The sequence below is a fragment of the Camelus dromedarius genome, chromosome 3 (genome assembly GCF_036321535.1).
Source record: "Camelus dromedarius isolate mCamDro1 chromosome 3, mCamDro1.pat, whole genome shotgun sequence".
Classification (NCBI taxonomy): domain Eukaryota; kingdom Metazoa; phylum Chordata; class Mammalia; order Artiodactyla; family Camelidae; genus Camelus; species Camelus dromedarius.
The window spans coordinates 63,064,620-63,080,393 of NC_087438.1; the positions used below are offsets into that span (position 1 = coordinate 63,064,620).

Sequence of the window (15,774 nt, forward strand, 5' to 3'; positions counted from 1 at the left end):
ATTTAAGGCACTTAGAAAATTTTAATACTCATTCCTCAGTATTGAACTTCAGAAGGTAAAATTTCCAGGAACGACAGTATCGTGCTGAAAACATTATTGTGCCAGCATGAAATAATATCATTCTGTAGGAGGTAATAAGGGCATAAATTATGTCAAATTGTATTTAGTTCATGGATGCTACTGTGCTTCTTATGGGCAGATACAGCTAACAGGCAAAGAACACCTGCCTGTCTCCCTCAGAAAATTAAAGTCGTGTGCACAAACAGCAGTCTAAGAAATTAGGGAACTGTTTGTGGCAAAATGACAATGTGCCGTGTTATAGATACATCTCCTAAAGAAACGGAATATCTCTTGTTACAGCAAAACATAATCTTCCTCCTGGTCTTGGTCATCGTAGAAAGAACCATTAAGCCATTTACATTACAAGTGGTGGCTTCTACTCCGGTTAGGTAATATAACGTGCTAAATGAACTTGCCGCTATGCTATACAGTGCTCCATTATGGGCTCTAGCTATTAACTGGCTTGGGGTCATCGGTCACTCCAGTTAACGTGAGGAATCTATTCTCCTTCAAGCAAAATGCTCAATAGCATCTCCTGTTGAAATGGGTCAGATTCAAGCAGCATGTATCAAGCAACATGTGCCAACGTACATGTGTATGAGTTCCCCTGCAATTATTTACTTAGGATGAAAAAACAGACTATTTTGTAAAGTTTAAAGAAAGTAATTACAGACGTCATTGTGTACCAAAGTTGTTTAAAAGGCCGAAGAAAACGTGGCAGGAGGAAAATGCAAAGCTCTATAAGCCTCATTGTGACTTAACCCTTCTGGAGCCAAAGCACTAAGGGGGACCAGCCACCTTTCTCTTCTTTGCCCCTGTCTGAACATGCATATAGAAGACACTGCAAACAGAACCATCTCTTTTGCTACAACCTGGGTAATAATGTGCTCAGTTAATCTATACAACATAGAGCCATCCTCTCAAAAAGTAATTCACTTCTTTAAAAACTGGAAGGAAAATAAATATGGTGCAGTAAAATTGTTGAGTAGAGGAATCTATCTGGACATTTCACAAAACATTTCATTATGCTGACAATTCCCAGAAGTGCTCTCAAGAGTGCTTTAAGCTGAGGATTACTGCACTGGAGCTGATGGACTTTTTTTGTAGCCCCTTTAAAAGGCAGTGAACCGTTTTTCTATTTTATTTAAATAATGCCCCTTAAAATGGATTTTTAGAGGTATAATAACTCCTTAAGAGTCAGTTATGCTAAACAGTTTCTCTTGATAGAAATGTTGTAAAACTCGTTAACTGCACAATTTCAGATGCCGGCTTGGTGAACACTAACTGACATGTGAATGACCAGAGTTTGTAAAATAAATTGCAATAGTTGTTGTATCACACAGCTAGCATTGCACAAGCTGGAGGCCACAAGGGGCTCCAACCTGACAGAAAATTACTTCAAGATGAATGAAAAGTGCTTGTTTCTCTTTATTAGTTTTTAGAGAACAATGAAAATGTTGAATTGTTTACAGAGGGCTGATTAAATGTGGTCAGTGGGGCCACGTCCCTACTGCTAACTGTTGGCCTCCCCTTCCCGCTGGCCCCCAACCTACATACTCACACATCACGCTCTCCAATCACCCACCCCCACCCTTTGCTCCCTGCCACATGCATCTCCTTATAGGCTATTATAGCTGCACATCTGTGTGTGAAATGTGCTCATTCCGACATTCCACTGCTGCTCGGAGCTGCAGACGCCTTTGTTAGGTAAAACACTGTTGTCAAGCCTAACAAGCAGGTCATGCAATTTGCTGGACACTGTGGCAGAGAACAGCCCAGGATGAATTGCTTCGGCCTCAAACAATGCCCAGTTCCATATTGGAATACATATGTATTTCTTTCATTGTGCAGCACTACAAAATGTTATGACTTTTTTTTAAGACTTTGATTTTTAAAAAAAAATGTTTCTAGAGTTAGACTACCACAAAATAGCCTGTTTGTTGTATTTACTTAGGCTAACTACTGTCTTAGGGCTAAAGGAAAAGGCATGAAGTGCTTTAATTGATCATTTGTGGTTTAAACCCCATTTCTGTTTTACCAGAAAGCACGGAGAGAGGAAAGGCACTGGCTGCTCTCTCAGCTGACTGGAGTACTTAAAGGGGTGGTCAAAACCAGAGCATTTAGGAGGATGTTGTGGAGAAGGATTCTCACTTTATATTTCCACAAAGTAAACAGCCCTGGATGGAAAGAAATATGAGAACTCATTAATAAGCATATGCCAAGCAGGAAGAAAACAGTCTTTTTACCAGCCCGAGCTAAATGAATCAGATCCAGAAAATGTTCTGGTAAACTAAAAAATTAAGGAAAGGCAAATCCCTGCCATTTCAGCTCGACAAATAGCCTTCCATGGCTCATTCCCTTCCTCGGTCCCCACCTCTCCCTTACACACACACATGCACACACATGCACATACACACATGGGGGATAATCAGCAGTAACAGAGAACAGTTCAAATGCTATTTGTGGCATTCTGACACAATACAGAGCACACACCCCTAATGTGCAAGCAGGAGTCTCTTCCCCTCTGTGCAGAACATGCATTCTGAGCCTATTATGTGTATAAACAATGGCATATGTAATTACCTTCCTAGGGTGGCAATTATTCCTCAGAATCAACAACCAGACTTAAAGCATGTTCCCCCAAAACACATTTGGGGATTAATTCTGGGTCGGTTACATCAGGCTTTGATTTATCATATGATGTTAGGCCATGTTAAAAAAAAAAAAAACATTATGAGGTAAAGGCTAAAGGTTTGACTCAGATTGGTCTGTTTCCAACTTTGCTTTCTCCCAGTTGCTCTTCCCTCCCCCATTCTCAAAACAACGGTGATTTGCTGGATTTTATCTGTTAGACAGTCTGCTGTTCAGGAATACTAAATGCAATTAATCTGGACTATGTCCAGATTTGACCTGCTCCCCAACCCTCGGGCAGTAAGAATTTCTCCTGGGATACAGCAGAGGGTAGGGGTTAATAGTTTAGGCTCTGAAATCTAAGAGATCTGGATTTAGATCCCCATGACTTAAGCAAGATACATGTCTCTGCACTGGATAATACCCACTTCAAATGGTTGTTGTGTGGTTTAAATGAGATAATTAAGTGAGAGGACATGTGTAAAGCACTGAGCTCAGCGCCTGGCACATCATGAGTACCCAGTGAATGGAGTGATTGCTTTTCTACTGATGGACAAGCCAGAGGAGAAGCGGGGCAGCCCAGCCAAAGCCCCGTCCCTGTGCAGAATAGGGGGAGGCGCAGAAGCAGAATGGACACTGGTACAAATGACAGGGCTGAACCGCTGAATTCAAGACACCAATTAAGAGGCCAAGGGGACTAGATTATATATGAAATACCCAGTTGATCTGGACTTCTTCTAGACAGATTAACTGTAAACTATAAACCAATAGAGGTGCTACTCTGTTAACAAGACCCATCTGTCCTTTACAGAGCCTTACGAACCACAGATGAAAAAATCTACTTTTACAAGCCTTGATCATCAAATGTTTACTGAATACATACCTACTATGCATCAGGCACTGTACTAGGTACAAGGAATACAGAGGGGGTCCCTCCAAAAAATTTCCCAGAACAGTAAATAAATACCTACAATTTAATACAATACAGATTCCTAAGTCAGACTTCCTGGAAGCTACTTCATGCGAACTGAAAGTGACATAACAAATAACCAAAAACACCATCAGGACTTTGGGGTTGACGCAATTCATCCTATTAAGGATGAATCATATAAATAGGCCATTGGTCAAATTAGAGCTATTTCTTACTGAGGAGCAAAATAAAATGTTTAGAAATTAAATAAAAAGAAATGATTTGATATTCACAAATGATACGACTGATAATGGCTTAATTTCCAGAATATACAAACAGCTCATATAATTTAATAACAAGAAAACAAACAACCCAATCTGAAAATGGGCAGAAGAACTAAACAAGCAATTCTTCAATGAAGGCATACAAATGGCCAAGAGGCACATGAAAAAATGCTCAATATTGCTAATTATCAGAGAAATGCAAATCAAAACTACAATGAGGTGTCACTTCACACCAGTCAGAATGGCCATCATTCAAAAGTCCACAAATGATAAATGCTGGAGAGGCTGTGGAGAAAAGGGAATCCTCCTGCACTGCTGGTGGAAATGCAGTCTGGTGCAGCTATTATTGAAAATAGTATGGAGAATCCTTAAAAAACTAAAAATAGAGTTTCCATATGATCCAGCAATCCTACTCCTGGGCATGTGCCTGGAAGGAACTCTAATTCAAAATGATACAAGCACCCCAGTGTTCATAGCAGCACTATTTACAAGAGCCAAGACATGGAAACCACCTAAATTTCCAACGACAGATGACTGGATAAAGAAATTGTGGTGTATATATATACAAAAAAAATTACTCATCCATAGACAAGAATAAAATAATGCCATTTGCAGCAATATGGATGAACCTGGAGATAGATGGGTCATTCTAAGTGAAGTAAGCCAGAAAGAGAAAGATATCACTCATATGTGGAATCTAAAAAAAAATAAAAGACACAAATGAACTTAACTTGCAAAACAGAAACAGATTCACAGACATAGAAAACAAACTTATGGTTATCAGGAGAGGAAAAGGGGCGGGAAGGAATAAATTGGGAGTTCGAGATTTGCAGATGCTAACTACTATATGTAGGATAGATAAACAAGTTTCTACTGTAGGGCACAGGGAACTATATTCAATCTCTTGTAGTAACCTATAGTGAAAAAGAATATGAAAAGGAATTTGTATATTATGACTGAAACATTATGCTGTACACCAGAACACTATAAACTGCCTATACTTCAACTTTAAAAAAAATAAAAATTTTAAAAAAGGAATGATTTGAGAATGCTCCTCAAATTCTTTAGGGAGCAATATAATGCCCCACTCAAAGAACACTTTAAATCTATTTTATATGGAACAATACTGTTTATTCAATACGAGGGAAACGGCACTTACACAATTCATTTCTCAAACAGCACACAGTGCTATTGGCAGTATATACTGGCAGCTTAATTAAGAAGTCTGTTGATGATGTCTCGAAAAAACAGTTGGCCACATTGTCAGTTCAGATGGACACTACTCAAGACAAAGACATGTCTATTGTTGGCTCATACATACTAAAATTTGTCAAAGACACTACATGAAATGACTAATATCCAGTCATGTTAGTGTCTTAACACTGGAAAAATCATTACTTATTTCCAGATTAGAAACAATTTTTTGGAAAAACCTTATAGTCATTCAACTTGTGGAACACAGAGGACAACAATGAATACTAAAATAGTTAGCCAAGTTTTCATACACAGCCATCGCTCAGGTCTGTTTTGCTCCTTCCTTGAACTTTCTTGGGTCCATAAGCAACACCCACAAGCTGATCCAAACCTTCCCCTTCTCTATGCTAATAACTCATTGAGAATGACAGGCCTCTTGGGCATGGAAGGCAGAAGCCTAAAGAAACAAAATGTGAATTCACCTCCCCACTCCCAAAGAAACGTACAAACACAATGTATTTTTCCAACATACAAGCTACACCCAAGAGGGGAAAAAGAATTTATTCAAATTTACTCCAACTGGAATATATATCTCTAAAGCCTACTGAATGTATGTGGAATCAATATAATGGATCCTAATTATCAGAAGTCCAAAAAAATGGAATTAAGATGTTCTGAGTTACCCACATCAGGAGTTTTGTTTTATTTTGTTTTGTATTGTATTAAAGAAACTTAAAATACAGAATATACTTTTCCATTCATTTCCCGGCTTAGGGACACACTTAAGAGCAGAAGACCAAAAAAAAAAAAAAAAAAAAAAAAATGTGCTCTGAAACTAATTGTAAATCCACTGAAGGCAGGGACCACATCTCATTTGTCTCCCTCATTTTCCCTCCCCTATTTTGTGCAGTGATTCACACATAGTAAATACTCAATTAAATTGAAAAGTCAATGGATGTTTCAATTCACTTTAATTCAGAGGCATTGTGCTGATTTAAGAAACAGCTGAGACAACAAAGATAGATTCAACCTTTCCAGATTTCTGGCTAGTCAGGTACACTGTCTTAAAAAATTCCTTTGCCAAAGCTTGCATAACACCAGCATCATTAACTGCTGGCCACTGTGGCATCCTTAGTATCTTGATTTGTTTCCATTTTTGCTGATGGTAACAAGATGATTCTCCAATGGTTGTCTTTCCAACAAGAAAACGTGAAAGGTGATTTGAAGCAGGTATTCAGTGAGGCAGGTATTCAGTCAACCCCCATCCTACAGAGAGTACATCTGTGAACAAAATGGAAACAAACTGTTAATCTCAACCTTTCTAAGAACAACTTCTCAGAAGTACAATGGTTGGTCTTTTACTAATCACTAAACTTATTTAGTTCAACATTTCAAAAACAAAACCAGGATCTTTTATGGTGATAATGTTGTTTAAAGTTTTCTTTCCTTACCTTAAATAATGACTTTGAAATCCATGCCATCCCCAGGTGCAGATCCAAGCCTAATAAAATCAGAAATACCACATATCTGTGCATTTTGAAAACAGAGTTTCCCTACCCAGGTGGGGATACTGTGTGTTTTTCTTTGCCTTGATAAATAGGAATAAAAGATCTCCTGAGGTTCTGAGCCCCACCCCTTCATGAACAGCACAATTTCTGCCTGTGTCCCAACAGGCAGCACCAAAGTGTTTGGCTGGAAAACAACAGCTACAGATAAAGAAGCCTGTTGAGAAGCAACTTGGCCAGGCTGGAGCACACTTTCTTCAGCAAAGGCTCCGAACTAACTGTTTGGGTAAAAGAAGAATGCGTGAACACATCAAACATCAGCTCCATGGCAAAGGCCCCATGAGAGCAGCACGGAAGGATCCAGGCAGGTCCCACCGTAGGCTTTTCAGTCACACCTATGCACATGGATATTAGTAACACTATCTTAGACCAGGAAAGGCAGACATCTTTGCAAGAAACACCGTTACTCATCCACACGCTCAAGAGCTATTGTCCCTTTAAGCTGTCCCACCACCGTGGGATATAAAGTCAAAAACCACTCAAGTAAGTTTGGCCTTAACACAATTTATCAACTGATTTTATTTATTTATTTATTTAATTGGCCAAAAGTGATTGCATATATGTTTAAATCACTCTTCAGCTCATAAGCAAAAATGTCATAACTACACAAGAATCACTGTAGGTTCTTCCTTCTCTGTCCATTATATCAAACTTGTCACTGAAGCCTATTACTTCGCAATTCGAAATGTCTCTTGCAGTCCCTTTTTCTTCTGAATTGCTACTAAAACTACTCCTTTGTCAGGCCCTGTTCTCCTCAGCCTGGACTATGACAGCCTCTGGCCTCCTAGCTGTGCCTAGGTCTCCTCTACCGTAGTCTCAATGCCTTCCAGGTGATGCTCCTTCCATGGGTGGACCTCCACCTTACCCATTCTTTCCAAGATCCCTCTGAGCTGAGGCCCCTGAAATCTCCAGTTAAGAGGCTCTGCATAGCTGTGACCTTCAGCCCATCATCAGGCAGGCAAAAGGGAAGCAACCTCAGCCCACTAGACAGTGGGACTGAAATTCCTTTTTGGCCATAAATGCATTGTATTGCACTGAGTTTACTCTAAACTGCTTCATCATCATTTCTCCCTTTGTTTCCCTACGAACCCCAGACACACTGGCCCAGTCTTCAGAACTGGCTTCTGCACTGACTAACTTCCCCATTTCTGACAATGCTTTGTGCCCTGCCCTGAACCCAAACCTACTTGACAAGGACAGCCTATCCTCAGATTCTATTCCAGGACTCCAGCTGCTTGCTGGGGTCCAGCTGAGATTAGACTGCCCAGCACCACGCCACCACCATTCCTGACTCTGACTCTCACCTTCTATGTAAATTCTAGTTGCTGAACTGGATCTCCTCAGATCCAACACCTTCCCTGAACCATTCCCAAGATCATGACATCCTCTGGGACTCTGAGGACTGGACTGCAGGCTCTCAGACCCTGAAATACCTAGTCTTGAATTCCTCCTGCTTCCTGACAATCTATATTGCTGAGATTTTGCGTAAGAACCCCATTTTCCCAGCCTAGATATCTATCTTTCATTTATTCATTCATTAATTCAATTAGTCAGTCATGTATTAATTTATCCTCACTTCATTCCATAAAAAAAAAGAGGGTTTTTTAAGATTAAAAAAAAGGAAAAGAAAAACTTCACACACCATCTATAGCCTAATCCCTGCCTGCTTTTTGAAGTATTCCACTTCCTTATTCCACTCATTTTCTGGTCTCCAACATGAAGTCTCTGCTTCAGGCATACAGGTCTACTGACCTCTAAGGTCATTCTGAATCTTCGCTCACCTCCACTTTTATTCTTTCTTAATTAGCTCCTTTCATCCTTTGGCCTCTCACTCGTGACACGATCTAAGAAGCCTTCCCCAAGACACAAATCCACATTGACCTATCCCTTATCTGGATTCCCCTGGAATAATCAATATCACATAGTTTAAGTGCTTGGTTTGCACTAAATGTTTCACATACATTAACTTCCCAGATAGACCATCAGTCTGTGAGAACTGAGATGAAGGCCATGTCCTGAACTTGTTATGGTGCCTCCAAAGTACTTGATGGTGACCTCTAACAGGAGGATAAAGCTCCACTTCCATCTTCTCCTTATCCTTACTCCACTCCTCAGCCCCACCACCATGGAGAACCGCCAAGTTACTGGACTCAACTAAACCTCTTAAAAGGAGGTGGAACTTTTGGTGGATTGAGAGGAAAAGTTAAAGTTTTGACCTGTAGGTTTCTGTGGTTTCTTTAGAGTTTGTCTCTTGGGGTTTTCACTCTCTTTAGATTGCTTCTCTCTACTTCCATGTGGCCAGTGAGGCAAAACAGGTCTGGAACTGCCTCCTACTTCAGACATGCTCCCCAACCACCACCCCCTCAACACACCCAGATAAGGCCTAGGGCAGGCTTAATTAGATACAAGCAAGACAAATCCTGGGGATTTTTGAGACTTTCTGCCAAAGATTAAAGCCAGGGGGCTTCTTCCATTGTGAAATGTTGAATTAGCACTTACAGATGATAAAGTCCACTGTCAAACCATGTAATATTCATGATATCTCACACATTTTGAATATTTAAATATATCATACACATGCTGTATATACAACTTTGATATACTACTTGGAAAGAAATGGAAAATGAATGTAGGCATATTCCAAAGTCATGAGATCATCTGTCACTTGTCCAAGTCTGTGGCCAAAACTCCACGTTGAAACAATGTTCTTAATTAGCATATGATACAGAGACTGCCAATTGTCCCCTAATACCTGTTCCCTTCTTTTCACTTTATTAATAGAACCCCTGAACTTGAGAGGTACATGACCATAAAGACTATTTTCAGGCCTGCTTGGCAGTTAGGTATGGCTAGTAGGATGTGAGTAGAAGTTAGGGGTACAACATCTAGGGAATGTCTTTAAAAAGAAAGCTTATGAATCTTCAGACATATGAATGAGGCCAACACCCAGGGATAGCAGAGAAGATAGAAGTTTGTTTCTCCCTTGCCCAATGTCTAAGCGTAAACAGTCTAAAGCTGATATGGCACCTCCACTGTATCAGGAAGCTCCTTCTAGCTTGTTCAAGCCGCTATATTTTGGAGTCTCTTAACCAGAATATAGGTTAGGCTGCTATAACAAATACAGCACTATAATTCTAGCTTTGCCACTAGCTATCCACCTTTGAACAAATTATTTACACTCTGTGAACTTGTTTCTGTATCTATACCTACTTCATAGGTTATTGTTAACAACATGAGGCTGTGTCTTTTTTTTTTTTTTTTTGCTTCCCATTACATCCCCAGCTACTAGCACAGTGTCTGCACATTGTAAGCATTCAATAAAATTTAGTTATTACTGCTGTTCCTATTGTTATGCCAAATCTAGACAAGTAATGCCATACCTTAACAACTAACCACTGGGTACTTCCAATAAAGACCTGAAATAATACAACTAATCAACATGGAGTGCATTAGAGTAATCACACTTTCTGACCCAAACTTAGGAAACACGGTCTGACAAAAGGGTTTTGTCCTGACTTGTAAATTTATTATTATGAAAAATTTTACATGTTAAACCATTGGTTGTCAACTTAATGAAATGACTTTATTTTTTAAAATTACCTGCTTAAATTGGGACAGCCCTGGTAAGGCAAAGGCATATAGCCCCAACAGAATTACTGGTTCTGTCCCCTCCAGGTTTATTACAAGGTTTCACTGTACATGCATATTATGCACAAAAAAACCTGATTTTTATAACTCATTTATAATCGTGAATTTATACTGTAATAGTTCAGAATCTCCAAAAAATAATTCTTATATTTTCCCAAAGGAATACAGACATTTCTTGCTTCTACAAAAATAGCATGGATGAGAGTTTTCAGTAAAGTACATTTCTCCTATTGAAGAGTACTTAATACACACACACCTGGCTGCTTGCATTTCACCACAAGAGGTACTATTTGCCAGTCATCAAAGTAATTCAGTCTGATCTGTTGAGGTGATAGATTTTGACAAACTGTGTAAGCCAGTCATTAAGGGGAGAATAGATTATAGTCTCCATGCAGGACATTATAGTGCTTACATTTCTCTGCCATACAGCCTATGAAACATAAGCGGAAAGCAAGAAGATAGAAATAAAGTTGAACATGGACTTACTGCTTCTCTCTCCAATGAATGATGTGAGCCGATCACCAGTCCACACTTTCTACTACACACATAATAAGTTCAATTTCTTTCTGGCTAATATAAAGACCTTGCATAAAGAACACAAAGATTATGCACAAAAGTGACTATTCAGTCATTTAAACCTAACTTGAGACCTTGTGTTTCTACTTCTAAAATATTATTTTTTCCTTTTCATCCTAGGTATTTAGCCTTGCTTCTGTATAACTGTCTTACGTACTTAAAATCTTCATCTAGAATGGAGATTATATTCAGAATGAAATTCATTAATTAGGTGAACTGAATAAGCCAAGTCTGAATTAATGAAAAGTCTAAACTATGAACTATTGTTAAAAAGATCATGATAATAGCAACAGTTGACGTTTCAGAGTTTACTACGTGAAAATCACTGGGCTGAACACTTTACACGCATTATCTCATTGAGTTCTCACAGAAGTCCTGGAGTAGGTATTATCAATCCATTTTTACAAATTAGAAAACAAAGCCTAAGAGGTATTAAGTAACTTTCCCAAAGCCACATAGCTGATGAGTGATATTTTCAAACATGAGTTTGACTTCAAAGCTCATGTTCTTTACCACCACACCAACCTGCTGGGGTTTTCCCTTTATCAATAATAAGAAAGTAATATCTCAGATGAGGTTAATAAAACTCAAAAGCGCTGAGGAACTCCTTACTGAAAAAAAAAATGAGAAGTATGTGAAATTAGCTCACCAATTATTTTAGATCAGTAATAATTACCTGTCACTTATGAAGTACATACTGTATACCAGGCACTTTTTATACATTAAATCTAACCCTCACAGCAAGCCCATAAATTAAATAACTATCTCCATTTTATGATGAGGGAAAAGACACTCAGAGAAGGTAAGTAATTTGTCCAAGGTCACATGGCTAGAACGTGGCACAGTCTTTACGTTCTGTTGTCTCCACACTACCTCATTACCTCTCCTGCAAGACCCTTCTCCAGAGTGCTAGAAAAGGCTTCTTTTAAAAGGAAGCGTGCCAAGCCCCTGTGATTATTGTACATTATTTATTAGCTCAGGGAAGCTTTAGTTCAGAGACAATGCAAAAGTAAACTTTAACCCAGGCCCTGCCCTCATTATCATAAATTCCAAATTTAGTGGGGTCCATGTTAATGGGTTTTACTGTATATAGAAAAGAGTTTAATAGTCACTTAGCCCTGCTCTATCTCCATTAACAAATCTAAAAAGCCACACAAAGGTGAAGGAAGGAAGAAGAGTGACCTCAAAACTAAAACAGATAAGAAATGCCTATAATTTGTACTCCAGCAAAAAGTTGTAATACATAACATTTGCGTATACCACAAAACAGTAAATATGCCAATATGTAACAACAAATGCAACCCTGCAAGTTTAAGTGCTCTATTCATCAATTAAAGAAAATTAATCCTAATCAGATGTTCATATTAAGGAATATAGCCATAGCAAATCGGCAATAATAATTAAAAGTCCATTTCAAACCTCTTTTGTGAGCAGTAAAATGATCTAACATAGCCAGGCTGCCTGGTCCTTTTTGCAGTGTTGTGTAAATGTGCAATTAGGTGAAAATTCCTAGCTGTTTTACATGGTCATCTTCACTACTCACGCTGCACACTTGTTTCTAATGAAGACACGCTTCCATGTGCACCCTGAGTCGGGAAAATGTACAAGGTGTGACAGTCAAGCACATGTCTACTCTGAGAGCCAAGTCCATAATACACAGGGTTTTTCCACAGAGGTCATCACAGTGTTGCAAAGATTTTAAACAAATTCTACCCACTTCAGAGGGGACTATTTGAAACAGTCAGGAACCCACAGCTCTGTCATGTTACACCATGGTTTCTTTTTTTCTTTTCTTTAGGTCAGCTTGTAAAAGAGCCCCCACATGCACCTTAAGGGAAATAGCCCTGGGACACAATTGAAACAGTCCAGGTGAAGAGAAGCCCAATTATCTGTTCAGGTCTGATGCACTGTCCGGTACATGGCGCAACCAGGTTTAAGATCATGTGTGGTCTGCCTAGACTCTCAACAGATCACCTGCTTCCTAATGATAGCTGAGCTTAAAGGGAGCCAGTTAGCTAAGGGCCGTCTTAAGGGATAGGTCTGCAGTACTGGATACCCAGAGTGAACTAATCTTCATTGCTACTCTATATGAAGGATAAAGGTATAAATTTCCCTACTATATGAATGCTAATTGATCCAAATATCTGAAACTGCCATAACTCGGGTAATCCTGAATCTTGTGTTGCTTGACTGGTTTGCAAACCAGGTTTACTGAAGTATTTTAGGATTCAGTCCTAAATACTAAAGACTTAGGATTCAGTCTCACACTTTCACTTGCCACCCATTTGGCCAGAGCACCATATTTATTACTGTTTCTTTAATAGTCTATTTTGATTTCAAGTCATTATAAGGCATTACAGAACAAGAACATAGAGTCTTATTCTCTGAACTTTTCAAAGTCAGAATGAGAAGAAAACATCCTTCCTGAGAGTGTGGGACAAACTCTGAGCTCTCTCAGAATCTTTCCGAATTTACAAGTTTCTGTCATTAGTCAATTAAATCTTACGAGATTCTAGGAATCTTTCCTACAGAAACACTAACACAAGTTTATAAAAATAAAAACAGTACCCATGTTCACTAAAGCACTGTTTGTAATTGAAAAATGTTAATTGATCTAAATGGCCAGACTGAAGAATGGTTTATTAAGGACCATCTAAACCACAGAACGCTGTGCAGCCATTAGAAATAATATGATAGGTCTCTACTGACATGGAAATGTGTTCAGTGAAAAAAGAAAGATGCAGAATAAAACATACAGTGTGTTACCATTTGGGGGAAAAAATACAACTGTGTATGTATATAAATTAATGTATATATGGAGAATATAGAAAGACTATATGAAACAAAAATATGTTTTAGAGAGATATAAGTATAAATACATAGTTATATATATTTATGTTAATGTCATATTCAAGTTAAAATATTTCTACTATATACTTATATATATACACATCTGTACACACAAAAAATCAGGAAGAATTAGTCAGTTTGGGCTGCTATGACAAAATACCACAGACTGGGCGACTAAAACAACAGACATTTATTTCTCACAGTTTTGCAGTCTGGGAAGTCCAAGATCAAGGCACCAGCAGATTTGGTTCTTGGTAAAATCCTGCTTCCTGGCTTATAGACAGCTACCCTTTCTGTATCCTTACAAAGTGGGGAAAGAGAGAGAGAGAAACCAACCCTCCGGAAAGTGAGATGGGAAGGGAGGACTGTAACTTTTTACTTGTACACACTACTATATTTATTTAGATTTCTAAGCAATTTCCAAAAATTGAGACACTCTTCTTCTCATGCATTCTGAACAAATTAAGAATTAATACAAAAATAAAATAAATGAGAGGCTAGAATATAACCTTCACTACTGATTGAGACCAGGGTGAATGAAGGAGGCAGCTCAGTGGGAAAGCCACAACAAGTCTGGCTGTCTAAACTACAGAATGAGGCCATCTCCACAAGCCAGGCCACGGCTGGGCTGGGCTGGGCCCCCAGCCTCAGGGAGAATGTGGCTCTCAGCAGGCAGGCCCTTCCCAGGGGTGGAAGGAGGGAGACAGTAAGTTGAGCTGGCTCACTTATTCCCTCCAAACTTACCAGTTAGGTAAGCTGCTCTCCCTCTAGGGCAGAGTGAGAAAACTGATCTGTCAAACAGGAGTAAAAGCTTGGTCTGAGAAAGTAGCATTGGTGGCAGCTCAATCTACCTCACAACAGGTTACAGAGTCAGTGGTGAGAAGGCAGAAGCAAGAAAGTAGATGAGTCAGGAAGAACTGAAAGAAAGAAAACAGAGTAGGGAATTGAGGAGAGGGTTCTTTTAAGGACAAGGCCAACAAAATGTCAGATGTGGAGAGCAGAAGAGTCAAAATAATTTACAGTAAAAATCTAAGCACAGCAATGTAATCATGAACACAAGCGAAGCTGGACACCTCCTGCTGAAACACAAAGAACAGGAAATAGCAGGAAAAGCTACAGTGATTCAAGGCAGAGATGAAGGGAGAAAACTGAGTTCATATCATGAGCTCAATTTTGCAAAAAGGGGGATAGATTCTAGGGCTAAAGCCAGACAACAGAAATGAAACTTGCAAACTGCCACAGGACTGGTTATGTTAAAGTCATAGTAAAGCTCAGAAGAACCAAGACCTACTTGTAAATGTTTTATCATACTGTGAAACTTTTGAGAAATTATGTGATTTATTATTTATAAGACATTGCTGAGATTAGTACTGATGTGTATACAGTCTCTACATCATTCAATATCATGAATCATAATATTAGTTGATTCACGTGCTCCTTTGTCCCTGGGAACGCTAAGGAATAAAGGTTTTGATAAATAACGATGGTTTGAGCTTGACTGGCCTCCTGCAATTGTTCATTGCAATTCTGGCTACTATTACACCATATTCCCCAAGTCACAGTGCAGTATAAAGTAAAATCAAACAGACCGAAGAAAGCAGTGGAAAGATTTATAGTCTAGAAGTCTGGCTCCATACTTTTAACTGATAGAGACTAAAACTTCTGTACTGCAAGTTTCTGTATTTCCACTGATCTGTTTTCATGCCGTGGTTTCAGTGGCCACAGAAGTCCTTCTGGTAAACAGATTCTTCTGGTAAACAGGTTTCTGGTAAACAGATTTCTGTGAGTTAAAGAAAGAGGGGAAATCTTCATATCTTTCAACAGTCCCCAAAATTATATCCTTTATCAGGTTTTAAAGTTATGTCCCAAGTCTCTATTCCTTGGTGTGGTTTAATTTTACAACCAGCTGCCTGCCCCCTCTTAACCAGCAGTTTTTGACGTCATTCAGGTTTTGTAAAATGTGTGCTACAGACACATTTACTTGGGCTTCTGGGCTGCTGTTAAAGTTTTAGTGCTTTTGGTTAAGTGTGGAGGCTGGCACCAGAGGATCAGTAAT

The 15,774-nt window shown here is 39.0% G+C and overlaps 1 protein-coding gene across 1 annotated transcript in view; it reads right to left on the reverse strand.

Annotated features, from left to right (window-relative positions):
• Positions 1-6,033: 6,033 nt before the first annotated feature.
• LOC135319259 (7SK snRNA methylphosphate capping enzyme-like) overlaps positions 6,034-15,774 on the reverse strand; it is a 127,361-nt gene continuing 117,620 nt past the window's right edge. The window contains exon 8 of the mRNA XM_064478774.1: positions 6,034-6,360. The gene's annotated coding sequence lies outside the window, so the exon portion shown is untranslated. The remainder of the gene's footprint in view (positions 6,361-15,774) is intronic.